The sequence below is a fragment of the Dendropsophus ebraccatus genome, chromosome 8 (assembly GCF_027789765.1).
Source record: "Dendropsophus ebraccatus isolate aDenEbr1 chromosome 8, aDenEbr1.pat, whole genome shotgun sequence".
In the NCBI taxonomy this organism is placed as follows: Eukaryota; Metazoa; Chordata; class Amphibia; order Anura; family Hylidae; genus Dendropsophus; species Dendropsophus ebraccatus.
In genome coordinates this window covers 56,860,903-56,879,627 of record NC_091461.1, presented here as the reverse complement: position 1 = coordinate 56,879,627, position 18,725 = coordinate 56,860,903, and the positions used below count along the sequence as shown (strand labels likewise).

The 18,725-nt window shown below is 41.5% G+C and overlaps 1 protein-coding gene and 1 long non-coding RNA gene across 3 annotated transcripts in view; one reads left to right on the top strand and one right to left on the bottom strand.

Annotated features, from left to right (window-relative positions):
• The window catches only part of SORBS1 (sorbin and SH3 domain containing 1), a 287,999-nt gene that overhangs the window by 64,476 nt on the left and 204,798 nt on the right, over nucleotides 1-18,725 (top strand). The gene's annotated exons all lie outside the window — the stretch shown is intronic.
• Nucleotides 1-18,725, bottom strand: part of LOC138799380 (uncharacterized) — a 28,733-nt gene that overhangs the window by 3,900 nt on the left and 6,108 nt on the right. Inside the window, exons 2-3 of the long non-coding RNA XR_011364250.1 lie at nucleotides 11,896-12,101; nucleotides 10,750-10,846 (exon numbers count right to left, since the gene is read on the bottom strand). This is a non-coding gene — a long non-coding RNA (uncharacterized lncRNA). The remainder of the gene's footprint in view (nucleotides 1-10,749; nucleotides 10,847-11,895; nucleotides 12,102-18,725) is intronic.

Below are 18,725 nucleotides of genomic sequence, written 5' to 3'. Positions count from 1 at the left end.
TGCAGTCTCTGTCCGCCCTTGTGTTTCCCATCCTCTCCAATACTGTACAGTAACTTATAATATCACATACAGGGCCGGCGTTAGGGGGGGGCAAACAAGGCAGTTGCCCAGGGCCCCCATCCCCCAGGGGGCCCCCTGCAGCTGCCGTGATTCCTGGGTATCAGATTCAGGAATACACGGCAGCAGCCTGCACCAGGGCAGAGGGAGCTCTGCTCTAAGCACAGGCTGACAGAGCGGCTGCTGGAGCGACACCCCCCTCCCCCGCCTCCTTCCCTGAGGTCCCCTGCACTGAGGAGCTGCTGCTGCTGGAGCCCACACTCCCCCTCCCCCTTTCCTGAGGTTCCTTACACTGAGGGTCCTGTCCTGTCCTGCTGCTGGAGCCGACACCTCCCCTCCCCCTCCTTCTCCTTCCTGAGGTCCTGTACACACCAGGCTTCCTGTCCTGCTGCTGCAGCTGGTGTAATGTTACACGGCTCGGCAGTCGGGACAACAGGAAAGAGGAGGAAGAAACCAGCAGCAGCAGCATGAGGCTCCCAGTCCGGCCCTGTCATCAGCTGCTGAATTATTACCTACCAACTACTAATGTAAGTATATGTGTATATAGTGTATATAGTGTATGGGTGTACTGCTATATAATGTGTATGGGGGGTTGTACTGTTCTATAATGTGTATGGGGGGTGTATTCTTATATAATGTATAGTCAATGTGTAGGTGTGCATGTGTGTGTACTGGAGGTTTACATATGCATAATGTGTTTTTAGATATATGTGAGAGTGTATATGTGGGTACTATATAATGTCTATGGGTGTGTGTGTGTGTGTACAGTTATATAATGTGTTTGGAGGGTGTACTAATATATAATGTGTATGGGTGTGTGTGTGTGTGTGTACAGTTATATCATGTTTGGGGGGGTCGTACTGTTATATAATGTGTATGGGGGTGTGTGTGTGTACAGTTATATCATGTTTGGGAGGGTCATATTGTTATATAATGTGTATGGGGGTGTGTGTGTACAGTTATATCATGTTTGGGGGGGTCGTACTGTTATATAATGTGTATGGGTGTGTGTGTGTGTGTACAGTTATATCATGTTTGGGGGGGTCGTACTGTTATATAATGTGTATGGGGTGTGTGTACGGTTATATCATGTTTGGGGGGTCGTACTGTTATATAATGTGTATGGGGGTGTGTGTGTAAGGTTATATCATGTGTTTGGGGGGGTCGTACTGTTATATAATGTGTATGGGGGTGTGTGTACGGTTATATCATGTGTTTGGGGGTCGTACTGTTATATAATGTGTATGGGTGTGTGTATGTGTGTACGGTTATATCATGTTTGGGGGGTCGTACTGTTATATAATGTGTATGGGGTGTGTTTACGGTTATATCATGTTTGGGGGGGTCGTACTGTTATATAATGTGTATGGGGGTGTGTGTGTACAGTTATATCATGTTTGGGGGGTCGTACTGTTATATAATGTGTATGGGGTGTGTGTACGGTTATATCATGTTTGGGGGGTCGTACTGTTATATAATGTGTATGGGGGTGTGTGTGTAAGGTTATATCATGTGTTTGGGGGGGTCGTACTGTTATATAATGTGTATGGGGGTGTGTGTACGGTTATATCATGTGTTTGGGGGTCGTACTGTTATATAATGTGTATGGGGGTGTGTGTGTGTGTACGGTTATATCATGTTTGGGGGGTCGTACTGTTATATAATGTGTATGGGGTGTGTGTACGGTTATATCATGTTTGGAGGGTCGTACTGTTATATAATGTGTATGGGGGTGTGTGTGTACGGTTATATCATGTGTTTGGGGGTCGTACTGTTATATAATGTGTATGGGGGTGTGTGTACGGTTATATCATGTGTTTGGGGGTCGTACTGTTATATAATGTGTATGGAGGTGTGTGTGTACAGTTATATCATGTTTGGGGGGGTCGTACTGTTATATAATGTGTATGGGGGTGTGTGTGTGTGTACAGTTATATCATGTTTGGGGGGGTCGTACTGTTATATAATGTGTATGGGGGTGTGTGTGTACGGTTATATCATGTTTGGGGGGGTCGTACTGTTATATAATGTGTATGGGGGTGTGTGTGTACAGTTATATCATGTTTGGGGGGGTCGTACTGTTATATAATGTGTATGGGGGTGTGTGTGTGTGTACAGTTATATCATGTTTGGGGGGGTCGTACTGTTATATAATGTGTATGGGGGTGTGTGTGTACAGTTATATCATGTTTGGGGGGTCGTACTGTTATATAATGTGTATGGGGGTGTGTGTGTACAGTTATATCATGTTTGGGGGGGTCGTACTGTTATATAATGTGTATGGGGGTGTGTGTAAGGTTATATCATGTGTTTGGGGGTGTACTAATATATAATGTATATTCAGTGTGTATGGTGTGTGTCTGTGTGTGTACTGGATATTTATGCATAATATTGTGTGTTTAAATATGTGTGAGATTGTATGTGTGAGGCCAGGTTTTACACTAAGTATAACACCGGCCGTTCTGTGACCCGGTCGAATCGCCGGTGTTACTGAAGATAATCCTGGATGGTACAGCAGTACAGGCCGAATGATCTTCACTTCTGGTGAATCCGGATGTAAGCGCACACAGTGTGCGCCTGCATCCGAATACACCAATGCTCACAATGGAGTGTGTGGCTGAAGCCAGACGCTCCATTGTGTGAACTGACAGCTTCTCTGTGGCCACTATTCAATGAATAGTGGACACAAAAAACGAACATGACGCTTTTTAGTGTGGCCAGATGTAACCCCGGCTTGAGTGTATACCATGTGTATGTATATGTATATATATATATATATATATATATATATATATATATATGTACTATGTGTATACACTCCGGCCAAGATTCCATTAATTTCAATAGAACGTGCATTTTGTATAAATCACGGCCATTGTTGCAAATTGCAACAACAGCCGTGATTGATACAAAACATACGTTGTGTGAACATAGCCTGAGACTGTGTATGTCTGTGTTCTCATGTACAAGTAAACATCACAATGTGTAGTGGATATAATACAATGTAGTGCACCTTGCTAGTAACACCTCAATATGGAGTAAATATAAAGTGCCTCAATACATAAGTATTATAAGAAGTGGCTATATATATATATATATATATACACACTGTATAAGGTGTATTGTATTATATTCATAATATATTGATGTATTAAAGCGGTGCTGTCATTTGTCTTATCTTGTGACCTGTCATTCAGAGACCTATAGGGATCAGCACTTATAAGCGGGTGATGTGCGCAGTGCAAGGTCTGATTTCTAGTCTGTGGAGTGAGTGAATCAGCCAGGGAGTGAAGTGCTCTACTGTGTGCTTCACCCACTTATAACTGACAATTTCAGCAGGTCTCTCCCCGACATGTCAGAGGTTTAGATAAGTGACAATACCGCTGTGCAGCGCAGCACTTTTCTGCCCAATTTTACATTGGCTATGTAGAGAAACTGCTGCCCGCCATGTGGCACAGCTGCCAAGCAAACCATCTAATGCAGGTACTAGAGAGGAGCAAAGCAGATTCTTATTGATATGTACGAAGTAAAACAAATCTCCTTTAGGGTACGTGCACACGTACCGACTCGCAGCGGAAATCTCGTGGCAAGTTTGGCAGCGAGATCCGCTACAAGTTAATATCCTGCCAGGTCCTGTGCACACATACTCGCAGCGGTCTGAAAAGGGGTTCTCCAGTGCTACAAACACATGGCCACTTTCCCCCTACTGTTGTCTCCACTTTGGGTGGGGTTTTGAAACTCAGTTCCATTGAAGTAAATGGAGCTTAATTGCAAACCGCACCTGACCTGGAGACAAGAGTAGGGGGAAAAGTGGCCATGTTTTTGTAGCGCTGGATAACCCCTTGAATGACTGCTGCAAGTATGTAATGCAGCCACCCCCTTAACCCCTTCCTCCATTCCCACCCAGCTCCCGCTCTCTGTATACATTACCTCTCTCCTGCACGGGGTCCCGGCGTACTGTTCTCCCGCCCGGCCAATCAGTGTTTAGCCCTGCCGCAGCCACTGATTGGCTGGGCGGGAGAGCAGGACGCTGGGACCCCGTGCAGGAGAGAGGTAATGTATATACACAGCGGAGGAAGGGGTTAAGGGGGCAGCTGCATTACATACTACCGCTGCGAGTATGTGTGCACAGGACCTGGCAGGATATTAACTCATAGCATATCTTGCTGCCAAACTCGCAGCGAGATTTCCGCTGTGAGTCAGTACGTGTGCATGTACCCTTATTGTGCATTTACATGTAGCGAGTTTGCAGTGGCTTTCATGCTGCAAGTTTCTCAGCAAATCCGCTGCAATACTCAGTATCATTATAGTCAATGGCCCGGGATTCTTACATAGGATATTCATTCTACTATGGGAATGTAGTGACGGCCATGTTTAACTAATTAGATGCCAGTAAAAATAATAACCAGCCCATGATTACCTGCTCATGCTTACCTGTCTGCTTTTACCTGTCTATGCTCCTGTTTGAGGAGTCTCTGGGTCCCTGCTCACTGATAGCCGCTCAACCAATCACAGGCTGCAGCGGGACAGCACATTGAGTGGCTGAGTGCAGAGACCCAGAGACTCATGGAGGAGCGTGGCGAGGGTGCGCAGGCAGGTAAGCAGTTGCTCTTTATTATTTTTACTGGCAGTTAATTAGTTAAACATGGCGGTCACTACATTCCTGCAGCAGATATTCAGAATGCAGGGCCAGAACTAAGCTATGAAAATGAATGATGAAACACTGCATCCAATCTACAGCAAACATGGTACATTTAATTGGGGCCCCATTTTTAATTTTGCCCAGGGCCTCACTTAGCCTAAAACCGGCCCTGATCACATATTCTGCTGTTTCTGAATGTTTGTTTAATCTGTTTTACATGTTATTCAGAATAAAAAAAATCATTATTTTTGGGGTGTGGAACCAATTGTCTGCATATCAGTGATTTCTTATGGGAAAATTTGCTTTGGTTTAAGAGTGGATTTAGATTACAAGCACGGCCCCGGAACGAATTATGCTCGTAATCCAAGGCACCACTGTAGTTGTTTTCTTTGGAAAGGTTAGTGAGTCATGATGGTTTATTATTTTATTGTCTTAAAAAAAGTTATATTCCTTGTTCTAGATGTTCTTATTTTTTATTCTGACGGATAATAGTGTTGGACAACCTTGCCCACAGCGTTTGCCAGTCTATGGGACAGGAATTGCTAATGTTGAAGAAAACTGTCTGAAAAATTAAAGGGAATGCTCTCTTCTTAAACAAAATGTTTCCTTTATTGTTGCAATGCATATTTCATGAATAATTTCACAATTTTGGAATAGGTGTTAATATTATTGTTTTGTGCCTACAGCTTTTGTGCAGGCCTATATATTTCCTTTATATCAGACCAGAGACAAGTGAAGTCTGATCCTGCAGTCATCTTGTCAGCCAGCTGTCCCTTGCATTTGGCTAACCTACCAAAAGTATGCTGATAAGATTTATATGACATGTGGAAGGGACTGAATATAAAGTGTGGAAGACCAGAAGTGTAACTACTGTTTTTAAAAAATTCTGACATGTCATAGTGACATGTCAAAAGTGCTTATCGGTTGAGTTCTGGCTACTGAGAACCCCGCCGATCACTAGAACCAAGGGGCACTACTCTACTAAATAAAGTGGGAGCTGCTATTAATCTGCACACGGAATGCTGCCTATGTTCCAACCACAGAATATGCTATGAAAAGACACAGAAACAATAGATGGCGCACCCACAAACATATGACAAATATATTAAATTTTTAATAACATCTTTATTATCACAAATACATAAAAAAAACAAAACAAATGGACAAAACTTAAAAACACCTAAAAACCCAATCAGGGTAAACCATCACAGGGAAAACGCATGAAAATATACATGTCGCTCCCACCACAGCCCCAAACAATATTAACTCCAGGCCCTGTATATTACATAACCAAATGTATCTTGACCACTGAGACTGCTGATAGTACCTCTTTAAAGTGCAAGTGCTTACATAATTAAATAAATAAATAAATGAATAAATAGAAAAATCAGTGAAAAAATTCATAAAGATATACAAAAAGTGACCATGTGCTACCACATCCTAATACCAGAGAGTCAGTTACTAAAGAGAGAATATTGAATCATTTATCACCCAGGGCTCTGGAATGGGGCTCCGGACTGCAGACCCTACGTGTATCGTCATATCACGTGACTTCGTCAGGGGTAACCAAGGGGCAGGCATGCGTGGGAGCGCACGTTCTGCCCCTTTATCTCTGCTACAGGGGGATAAAGTCTGTAGACTGCTAGATTCAGGTTTATTTTAAAATGTACATTTAAAAAACTGGGAGGGGGGAGAAATTACCAAAAAGTCTTAAAAAATATATCTTAAATAAAAATTAAATGAATTTAACCCCTAGGCGACCCTGGGCGTACCTGTCTGTCACAAGGTCGCCTAGGTAACGTCAAAGCGGGGCCGCGCTGGCCCCCCTCTGAACCGCCACGGTCCCGGGTGCAGCATATGGTCCCGGGCCACGGCTATTAGCGGGCAAGGTCCGATCGCCGTGCCCGCTGATCAAGTTTTCAGATGCAGCTGTCAAAGTTGACAGCTGCATCTGAAAACTGACTGCAGCCGTAATGGCGCTGATCCCGGCTCAGCACTCGACTGCTTTCGACTGCAGCAGCTAAAAGCAATCCAGTGCCTATCTCATTGATCTATGCAGTATAACTATACTGCATAGATCTCAATAAGAGATCAGTGTACTTATACTAGAAGTCCCCCAGGGGGCTTCTAGTATATGTGTAAAATAAATAAATAAAGTGTTATTATTAATAAAGAGCCCCCTCCCCTAATAAAAGTTTGAATCACCCCCCTTTTCCCATGTTATGAACTAAAATAAATAAATAAATAAACATGTTTGCTATCGCCCCATGCGTAATCGCCCAAAATATTAATTTATCACATTGCTGATCTCGCACGGTAAACGGCATAAGCGCAAAAAATCCCAAAGTGGTAAATTGCGCATTTTTGGTCGCATCAAGTCCAGAAAAATTGTAATAAAAAGCGATGAAAAAGTTGCATATGCGCAATCAAGTTACCGATAGAAAGAACACATCATGGCGCAAAAAATGACACCTCACACAGCCCCATAGACCAAAGGATAAAAGCGCTATACGCATGGGAATAGAGCGATTTTAAGGAACATATATTTGTTAACAATGGTTTGAATTTTTTACAAGCCATCACATAATATAAAAGTTATACATGTTATTTATCATTGTAATCGTAACGGTTTGGGGAACATATATAACAAGTCAGTTTTATCCCAGGGCGAATGGCGTAAAAACAAATACACCCCAAATAAATAAAATGTGTTGTTGTTTTTTAATTTCACCACACATTGAATTTTTTCAATTAGTGACGCAAAAAATAAGGGCTCATGTGGGTCTCTAGTTGAAAAAACGCAAGTGCTATGGCCTTTTAGGCACAAGGAGGAAGAAAACAGAAGTGCAAAAATGCAAATTGGCCCGGTCCTCTAAGGGTTAAACAAAAATCCATTCCATCATTTCTATATATGTTAGAGCAGTGTTCCCCAATTCCAGTCTTTATGGCCTCCAACAGGTCATGTTTTGAGGATTTTCTTAGCATGTCACAGGTGATATAATTAGTCAGTACATATGTTTGCTTGGACTACCTGCACTACCCTGTAGTGGGGTAACTGTGAATTTTATTTCTTTACATTGGAGCAGATGGATATAGAGCAAATTAGGTTTTTGTGACTGGAGATCAAATTGAAATGAATGCAATCTAAATACTATTATAACTCGCCTGTTTGCCATAGCTCATGTTCAGCCTGTCTAGTCTAGACATTTAGAGAAACAAAAAACAGAAGCCACAGCAAGATAAATATGCAATAATTGGGGTGCACTACATTTTATAGCACTGCTGCGAACCTCCCCTGCGCTTTACAACTTATGTACAGTATATGTATATCATTAGTGTCTTGAGGTTTTTTTTTATATTGATTTTGTGTAAACAAGTCCAAAAACAGTCCATAACTTATCCTGGTTTAAGGATGGTCCTTAACCCCACCAGGCATGAATTGTTTCCAAAGGCTGGGTTGACAGATGATATTTACACTATAAACAGCCCGTATTTTCATAGATCTCCAGGGGGTCATAAATTACATTCCTGACCACTGTTTAATTTTTTTGCTAGCTTAGCTTTCATAGCAGTGTAAACAGATTGTGGCATTAGACAGGGAAACTTTGATCATGTTTGTATATAAAACTTTTATGAGATGATATGAATGTAAGCTGGGATATAGTAAGCAGGTCGACTGGTTGTCACTTTGCTGTAAACGTGAAAACTTGATAAATGCGTTCAGCACAGTGAACAAAAAACATACAAGGGGGAGAAAGGGGTTACATGGCTTTTGTGGCAGTTTGTCATTAAGCTAAAGAGACCCAATTGGTAAAGTTAGAAATAGATCTTTAAGTTCACTCCAGAAAAATTTCAACAAAAAGCTGTGTGTGGACCCCCCCCCCCCCATTGGAAAGTTCCCACTAACTGGGTAAAAAAAAATCACATCTAAACCATGTTTAAAAAAAAAAAAAATCTGCAACTGATCTAAAAAGGGCCACAGGTAAAAAAAAATGCACAAAATAGCATTGTAGGTAGAGAATGTTATATTTCATATAGATCACCAACTGACATTTAGCTGCAGAAAAAAAAGAAAATAGGTAAAAACATTTTGTGGCATGTGTGACACCCGTCTTAAAGACTGATTTGTCTGTTTTACTAACTAAAAATAAAATAACAATTCTGGATCATAGTTCTGTTTAAGTACCATATTTATTTGTTTTTGTTTTTGTTTGTACCAGAAATTTACGTCTAAACAGCCAACTGGGTGTTACTAGTCTGGGTTGTGTCCCTACACTTATAGTGTCCAAGTATTTAGGATTCGAGGTTATGTGGTTCAGCCATCCAATGAGGGCAGACGCCGTTTTCATGCTGCGTGCGTACTCCCAGGGTCCCTCACAGCCTCCCTGCATGGTGATTGCATTAAAAAAGCGCCAACTGCGATGGGAGGGCTTTCAAATGTTTCCCGCGTTATGCCACACTACTCGATTGAATTCAAATCTTTCGAATACTGCAATATTCGATCGAATACCATCTTGATCTAATCGTATTCGCTCATCTCTATTGCTTTCAAAACCTTCATATACTCCTAGACATGTCATCTAGCTATAGTGATATATATGTTGTATGTGTAGAGAATGCCCCACATTAAAGCTCTTTATCTCCAGATTACTCTTTAGAGCGTGCCAAAAGGGCTACAGATGGTGCCAAGAACCATGAGTAATGCAGTTTAGACAAACACTTCATACACTTCAGCACTTTAGTAATGTACTTTATCAGCTATAAAATGCAAATTTTATAAATATATACTTTATTATTTCTATGTACTGATGCCCAGCAAACATATCTATCTTAAAATGATGTATGGATTTTAGTTATTTGATAATATAACAAAGTACATATTTCTAGGATAAAGTTTGTTCATTCCCCTTGGTGTTTATGCAGCAATTATCAGATATTCTCATAGTAGTCTGTATGTATAATTAACCCTATAAGGATGCAGCCTAGTTTGTAACCCTAATGACACAGCATTTTTTTTTTATTCTTAATTTTTTCATCACACCAATAACTTTTTAGATTTTCAATGGCACAGCTGTATACGTATAAATGACATATTGGCCCAGATCTACTTATGAAAACTTATGCTGACTGATAAATCTGAAGCATAAGTGTAGTCTAACTTTAAAGCGACTCTGTACACACAATCTGACCCCCCTGAACCACTTGTACCTTCGGATAGCTGCTTTTATTCCAAGATCTGTCCTGGGGTCTGTTCGGCAGGTGATGCAGTTATTGTCCTAAAAAACAACTTTTAAACTTGCAGCCCCGTGCCAAACAAGAGTATCTGTGCCCTAACTTTTCACCACCCCTTCGTCCCTCCTCCCCACCCTCTTCATCATTAGGAATGCCACTGGAACATTTTCTCCTGTCTGAACATTGCACAGAGGCCTTAACAATCCAGCCCATGGTCAGTATTTACACAGCTCATAGCTGATGAATAGGAGACAATCTGCCTGGAGCATTCCTAATGATGAGGAGGGCAGGGAGGAGGGACAGAGAGGTTGTGCCAGCCTAATGCATTCACATTCTAAGCCCTGGTCATTGGGCACGGGGCTGCAAGTTTAAAAGTTGTTTTTTAGGACAATAACTGCATCACCTGCCAAACAGACCTCAGGACAGATCTTGGATTAAAAGCAGCTATCTACAGGTACAAGTGGTCTGGGGGGGGACTCAGATTGTGGGTACAGAGTCACTTTAAACTATCTATTAGTTGGTTTAAACATGTGCCAGAATTTGGACTACAAGACCATAACTCATTTCATACCGGTCAGAAAAGTGTTAACAAATGCCATAAGAAAAAGGGGTTCTCCAGTTTATTATTAAGTTTTCCCAATCTACAGGATAGGGGACAAGTATGAGATTGGGGGGGGGGGGGGGTTAGGGGGGGAGATGAGGGATAGCGCGGAGCGAGGATGAGATGCAGTGGTGATGTGCTTAATGAGCTCAGCATCGCGTTGTCTCTATTGGACATTACAAATACTGAGGGAGACATACTGTAAAATCATACTTACCAGCTCCCGAGCACCCAAGTAACGTCACCACCTAGCCATCGCAAACAGAGCAAAGAGCTGTGGTTTCTAGGCAATGAGCTGTCAAACCTACAGTAACCTAGAAGAGGGTCAAAATGGTAAACTAAGCAATTATGCTAATTAGAAGGATTGGCAAAATTGCTTAGCTTTGCATTATCTACAACTTATTAAATAGTTCACAGTTGAGAATATTGCTTTAATGGTCATCTATAGCTTCTCCTAAATTTGTCAGATTGTCTTAGTTTACCATTGCCTGCTTCTATATTTAAAGAGGTCCAGACAGCCCTCCAGACATAACTGGATATGTTGTTTCTAGGCAATTATTAGTAGTTACTATAATAGATAAGTCTGGAGTAATGTTAGGCTTTTTAAGTATGTGTAATCTTGCTTTTATTATTACTTAAATGGGTACTCCGGCGGGGGGGCATTTTTTTTCCCTGGGACCGGGGAGGAGAGGTGAGTGGACGTCGTTTTCCTCAGCCACCTCCTCCCCGGTCCCAGCAAAAAAATGCCCCTCCCCCCTGCCGAAGTACCCCTTTAAAGGCCTCTGTAGCCCAATGGTGGGTGGGGACTTTATGCTGTCCTCAAATGTCTGTTCTGCAGCTGCGGACCTCAAAAACAAAGTCTGTAGAGCTGAAATAGCTGCAACATTTATCATAATGGATGAGAGATAGGGAATCTGCCCCACTGACCATAAGGCCCCGTTCACACTACGGAATTGGCACAAGATTCTGTTCTTAAACCCCCCCGCACACGAACTCGGTGCCGAATCTTGCCTTTTATCAGTTTGAATGGGAGGGCTCGCGTGGCTCTGCTCTCTACGCCTCTCTGCTCAAAGAATTTACAAATGTCCGTAGTGTGAACAGGGCCTAGTAAAGAGTTAACTGCCACCCTTCAAACTCCATAATGGGGCTGTTTAATTACTTATTATTGTAGAGAAATGTCTTTGATGTTGCATAACTCTTCATCTTGTCTATTATAAGAACTTTAATACTGAGGATATAACAGGATGTTCATAGTTCCCAATGCCATGTGCTAACAGTGTGGTAGGAATAATTATAAAGAGCCATTTTAGAAACATTAACTGGCAATGCAAATGTCTTTCCCAATACTCAGTGTCTTCCTTACCTTTTAAAGACTTTCGCGGGCAGAATTCAGCAGCTGTTAATGTGTGTACGATCACCACTGGCTACTGCAGCGTGGACTACATAAATAATCTTACCAGTTCTGCGCTGAGTCACCATGCTACGGCTGTAATCTGAGAGGTTTGCATACTAGCCAAGAGAAAACACCATGCTAATGATGTGTAGAGTGGATCTCCTCCCTTCTGCAATCTGAAGACAGTAACAAGCATATTAGGTCTCCTTCACATCCATGTTTTATCCCTTGTTCATTCATTATAGATTTATTCATATTGACTGGATTTTTATAAAACGGATGATAAACTGATGCATATGGATGCTTCATCCATTTATATCCATTCACATTGACTTTAGTAGAAAATTTGTAACGTTCATCCACGGTAAAGAAAATTAGTTCATGTGTTTAAAAAGCACATCACAAATGCAACAGGACCATATGAGTAGCAATCTAAGACTATTTCTTTCCCATTAAAATCAATGGGAAACACTTATTTCTGTTTTTCTGGAGTGCATGAGGCACAAATCAAAAACACCCTTACATGTTGATTTGGTTTGATATGGAGGCTCATGTTGGTCAGTAATTTACCAAAACCAGGATTGGGTCCAAAACACAGTAAAAGGTGCAATTTTTCCACTGTAGTATTCCTCTCCTGTCAGTTCCACTCTTGGTTTTGGTATAGTAGGGCCTATATACTATATGGGGCACAAAGGGGACCTGAATATTATAAGGAAGCACAGAGGGGTGGCTGTATACTATATATGGACATAGAGTGCCTTTATAGTACATAGAGGCCACAGAGGGGGCCTGTATACTATGTGGGTGCACAGGGGTGTGGCTAACACTATATGTGGCAACAGAGAAGGCCTCAGTACTATATGGGGGCACAGAGAGGGGTTAACTACTATATAGTGGCACAGAGAGTCTTAACACTGTGTGGAGGTGAACAGAGGAAGCGTCTCCTGTGATTCACTTAGAGCAGATGACCACTATGATTGAATGGATGCACTAAAATCACTTATTTAGTGTCCTCCTATGATCATTCACAATTTTCAAAATGTTTCTGCAACTGTCAAAAGTTTTTTTTTATAATGACAGGGGCACTTTAAAGAATAAGAATATTGAGCCTTATTCAGTATACTCTAAGTGCGGTGCTTGTGTTTTTAGCATTATATACAGTCAATGTAATAGCACTGAACACGTGAGTTTACGGTTAGATACCACACAACAATTTATTTACTTTGGTTAACTTCTTGCTAGTTCAAAGTCTCTAGAGCTAGTTCTATGGTATACACCGTTGGGTCACATTATTATGACCACTCATGATGTCAGCAGTGTGTAACTTATGTAAGAATTCACGGTTGTGAGCTGGATTGATGGGTATATAAGGTGTGTGAAAGGCAGTCTGCACATATACTGTATCCCTCATTGCAGTCATGGGTTAAATAGACTATTTATTAGAGTTGCTAAAAAGAATGATAATATTTCTTAAACTGTACAGTTTATGGGCAGTTTGCCTGCTGCTGTGTTGAAAGTGTTTAGGGAGTAGACAAATTCCACCATTGTGAATAAGGGACATGGAAACTGCACAGAATTAATGTCTATAAAGGTGCAGAATGGCAGGGGCATAGTCATGCTAGAACATTAAAAGGACCTTCTCTAGCTGCTTAAAAATTGTGCTCAGTACAAATATCACCCCATGAATATGTTCTTCAGTAAAGGATCTTTTACATGGGCCAAATATCAGCCAGGAGTATTGCTAGAAAGCTCATGTGGCCAATAATCGCCTGTATAAAAGTGACATCTACAGTTTTTACCCGACACCTATAACATGCAATACATAATAGAGCTTTAGAACAATCAGTTTTCATCCAGGATAGAAGCAAAAAAAATCCAGCACTTTCTTTTTCCATAAAACAAGCCCTTAAAAGCATTTGTAATTTGCTTATACATTTTTGATCATGCAGTCCTTAGTCATAGCATATCATATATACAGCTACTTGCACATAGATTAAGCCCGGTGTCTATGTTAATGAAGTGATCGAGGACATTGCTGCCTTTATTTACGGCCCACGTCAGGTACAAGAAGTGCTAGACTTGGTTTGACTCTGTACTGTTTTCCTAAATAGGCGTTAAAAATGTTATATTCTATTTGAATCTCGTGAACTCCTTGGACCGGTGTCACCTGTAAATATTTTGCAACCCGACTAAAGAACGTCAACAGAAACTCCAGCTTCTATTTAAGAAAACCAAGTGACTGTGCTAAGTCTGTCTGCAGAATGTGCAAGTCATTTTCTATTAACTGGTGCCTTCCTTAATGCTTCTGAAATCTGAAGCCTTCCTTTTAACAGAAACGTCTTGGTGTGTGAGCGTATAAATGTATTTTTGACTTTATATGTCTACCTATTTGTTTTCGTGCAGATTTCTGAATTTCTTAGTATTAAGTGTGTAATTCATGCAATATCAAGTGAACATTTTATCCAGATGTTGGGCTGCTTGTTGTCTTTGTGTTGTACCAAATTTATGACTTGTTCTACTCTTTCCGAGAAATTTTACTAGTGATCGGAGGCATAACAAAGCACAGTAGGAATATCCATATATTCTGGCTAAGAGGTAGGGCTTGTAAATAAAATTTTACTTAATGGTCACCCCAAACCATGTGTTTGGTTCTAGCAATAATCCACGTCGGTCATGGGGGACTGTGGTACATATTCCAAATAGAGAGCAGTATACAGCACTTGTGTGTAAAATAATAAAATCAAGCCTGGGATCCTAAGGTACACATCAATGACACATTTCAACTTACTTGGTTAAAAGGTTTGAAATGCGTTGCTGATATGGACTCAAGTTTGACTTTATTCCTTAGACTTTAAAATGTTCTAAATAAACTTCAGTGATTTTATTACTTTATACAAGAGTACTGGATACTACCCTTTATTTGAAATACTGCCAATCCTGCTACGAAATGTTTTACACACCCCTTTCTACAAGCTTTAGGGGTAGAGTACTTGGATAATGCATATAATAGACCATATGATTTCAGTACAGAAAAAAACTCTCTGTAAATTTAGAGACACATAGGTACAGTGGTACAGTGTAAACCCATAGTTAGGGATCCAATATAGGCAATATGTAAAACCAAACCATGAGGTTTTATGTACAAAGTAGCAACTTTGCAACATCTCAGTACAGATATAGTCCCAGTGTCAACATGTATACTGCCACAATGACCAAAACCCCCCACCAGAAGGGGCTCAACAATATATATGTATCCTACAAAAATGTCATCATAATAGCATTTTCCACCAGGGCTCCCTTAAAGGGGTTTCCCAAAGTATAAAGTGGTGTCATATTGCCAGGGTTTATCATCACTTTATGATGAGTGGAGCTCTGACCCTGGGACCCCTATAGATCATGAGAATGAATTGGAGTGGAACATCTTTAAGGGGTTCTTCTGTTGTAATATGGTTTGGAATCAACGGTCTATAATGTATGTATGTGTGATGTAAGTAGTTGTAAAATACGACATAGAGAGAAAGGAGCTGTTGCACATCACACCTATGGCTGATACTAATGCCGCTAGGCTATGTTTAAAAACCAACGCCAGGATGTTGGTATATAATTTGATCAAACCATATTGCCCCATGTACTACGTGCCGGTCTCCTGGTTCACATGGGTCCCTACACTAACTCCACACTGTGTCGGTCAGCGACCGCCAACCCCGCAAAGCGTGCACAAATAGGAAAGGGAGACCATGGAATGGCCCTGCAACCCCAATGTCACAGGATCAAACTTAAAGTGCCCCCCAAACCCAGCAGGCACCACCGGCGGAGAAAGCTGCCGCTAAACAACGCAAGTGTGAATGTGGTCTTGTACTCACCATTACTACTGCAGGTAGAATTGGAAAGATAGGAGGTATTTGACATGTAAGCACAGGTGTATCCTGCTAATTTGGGTCATGTGGGTCTTACAAAGAGGAGTGCCAACTGCTCAGAAAAGGGAGAAAAATAAAATACGACATGGAGAGAAAGGAGCTGTTGCACATCACACCTATGGATGACACTAATGCCACTCGGCTATATTTAAAAACCAACGCCAGGATGTCGGTATATTATTTGATCAATATTGCCCCATGTACCACGTGCCAGTCTCCTGGTTCACATGGGTCCCTACACTAACTCCACATTGTGTCGGTCAGCGACTGCCAACCCCGCAAAGTGTGCACAAACAGGGAAGGGAGGCTATGGAATGGCCCTGCAACCCCAATGTCACAGGACCAAACCCAAAGTGCCCCCCCAAACCCAGCAGGCACCAACGGCGGAGAAAGCTGCCGCCAAACAACACAAGTGTGAATGTGGTCTTGTACTTACCATTACTACTGCAGGTAGAATGGGAAAGATAGGAGGTATTTGACATGTGAGCACAGGTGTATCCTGCTACTTTGGGTCATGTGGGTCTTACAAAGAGGAGTGCCAACTGCTCAGAAAAGGGAGAAAAATAAAATACAACATGGAGAGAAAGGAGCTGTTGCACATCACACCTATGGCTGACACTAATGCCACTCGGCTATATTCAAAAACCAACGCATGTAAGTAATTGTGCTTACATCTACAAACTTCCATACTAAAATATACATGTATAGTAGTCTATAAAACATGGTCAAGGAATTATAATTTGCATTGTTTAGATTGGGTTCAGGCATTCAGTTGGATATTCTCTGTAATATACTTTTCCTATTTTTGTATTGTTCTTGGCCATTATCGTGTCCAGTAATTGGAACAGGAAGCCACCTGAGCTGATTGATACATTACATATAATTACCAGATAAAAGTGTTACATTTTATTCCAGATAGAAAGGAAATGCTTGACCTCTAGGAAAGCTGATCTGGTGGCAGTGTGCAGATGCCAGATTCAGAGTGTCACTAACTGTTTTGCAATAGTTGGCAGGCCTGCCTAGTGGACTGGAAAACTTGAGACAGCTCTGGATCACTGCTTGTTCCACCTGGAATTAAAAACTTGTCCATGTTCCAGCTATTGTGCCTCAAGAACTAAATGTGTCATTACATTGGAAAATGAATATTGATTTTCAAATCTGGTGATGAGCATTACAGAAAGGAATAGTACGTACTGAAATATTCATATTCATATAACTGTTACTATTAAATATTCAGCTAGTGATCACATAAAATGTGAGAACATTGCAGCAGCTTCTGTTCTGGATCTTGACATGTTTTGAGTCTCTCATTTTAATTCTGTACCAGGGCAGCATGATCATCATGCTGCAGTTCTTATACTTCTCTATAGAGATGGATTCGTTTTGCGAGCTTCGCAAATTTTCAGTTCAATTCGTGAATTAAATCTTCACGAATTTAATTAAAACAGACAAAACTATAGTACTGGGACTATTACAGAAGGGCAAATTTGTTAATTTCTCCCACAATTTGTTAATTTCTCCCACAATTAGCCCTCCTCTCTGTCCCTAAATCACTCTGTTATGGTACGTTTACACAGGCAGATTTATCTGACAGATTTTGGAAGCCAAAACCAGGAATGGATTTGAAAAGAGGAGAAATCTCAGTCTTTCCTTTATGACCTGTTCCCTATTTATAGTCTGTTCCTGGTTTTGGCTTCAAAGATCTGTCAGATAAATCTGCCTGTGTAAACGCACCATTAGTCTCTTCCTGCTCTGCTCTAACTGCCTGCTGCCATCCTGCTCTCTCCTCCACACACAGCCGACTGGCCACCTCCTTAACGAACTGCCTTATATAGAAGGTGAGGGGGAGGTGCTGACATCACAGAAGGGCCTGCAGCTGATTGGAAGGGTTCTAGGGATTATGGTTAATCGCTCTCTCCCACCCAATGACACTCCAGACAGCATGTGCAGTCGCCATTTTCTTTTCTTGAAAATTTCCATAACGAATCTGCAGGAATTCACTTAGCTGAGAAAAGGGAATTGACTGTGCGATTTGCAGCTAATCTTGATTCGCCAAATTTGCTTCGCTCATCTCTACTTCTCTACAACGTGTGACATAATGTTGAGAAGGTCAAGAATCAAAGCAACAGAAGTCATAGAGGTGGGAGTTTACCATTCAGGTGGTCCCTTCTATGAGGCAAAGCAGAGAACCATGGACTCTATACAGAAAATGTGACTCAAGGCCATGTTACACAGGTCGATTATCTGCCCAATCAGGTGTAAAGGGGTCAGAGATCAGCTGGGGTATGAGCAGCTGATCACTCACTTTAAATATGTCATAAATAATCTACTGTGGGCCATACTATCCCCATGTAATAGGAGGTGTTCAGTCAGTGGCTGATTAGCACCAGGGCCCCACAAATCTAGTGATTGTTTGTGCAGCCCTAATCACACAATTACTGATCAGTGTAATAGGTTCTATAAGGGAACACCAATCTAGAAGATCAGCGCTCATTTACATTGCAGCTCAGGCCCTCTAATACAGCCTTAAGGCCTGATAATCTGGGGTAGTGAGTGTCGACCTGTCAGCGCTCCCTTCCATCGCGTTCCCTGCTCGCTGCCTGTGCTATTATACATACAGACAGAGTGGAAGGGGGAGCAGTGGAAAGGGCCGCCCGAACAATACTTAGAGCGTTGGGAGGCCTATTGAAGTCAGGGGCAGTCTGCTACCAGATCATTGCTGCACAAATTGTGATCTTTCGACATGTTAAAAGACCACGATCAACTTATGGCCTTTCAACATGTCCTATTACACTAAATGATTATCAGCCTGAACTGTCGGTGTACGCCAAGTAAGGCCGATAGTCGTTTAGTGTCACCAATTGGAGGTAGCTTCCCTTCTAA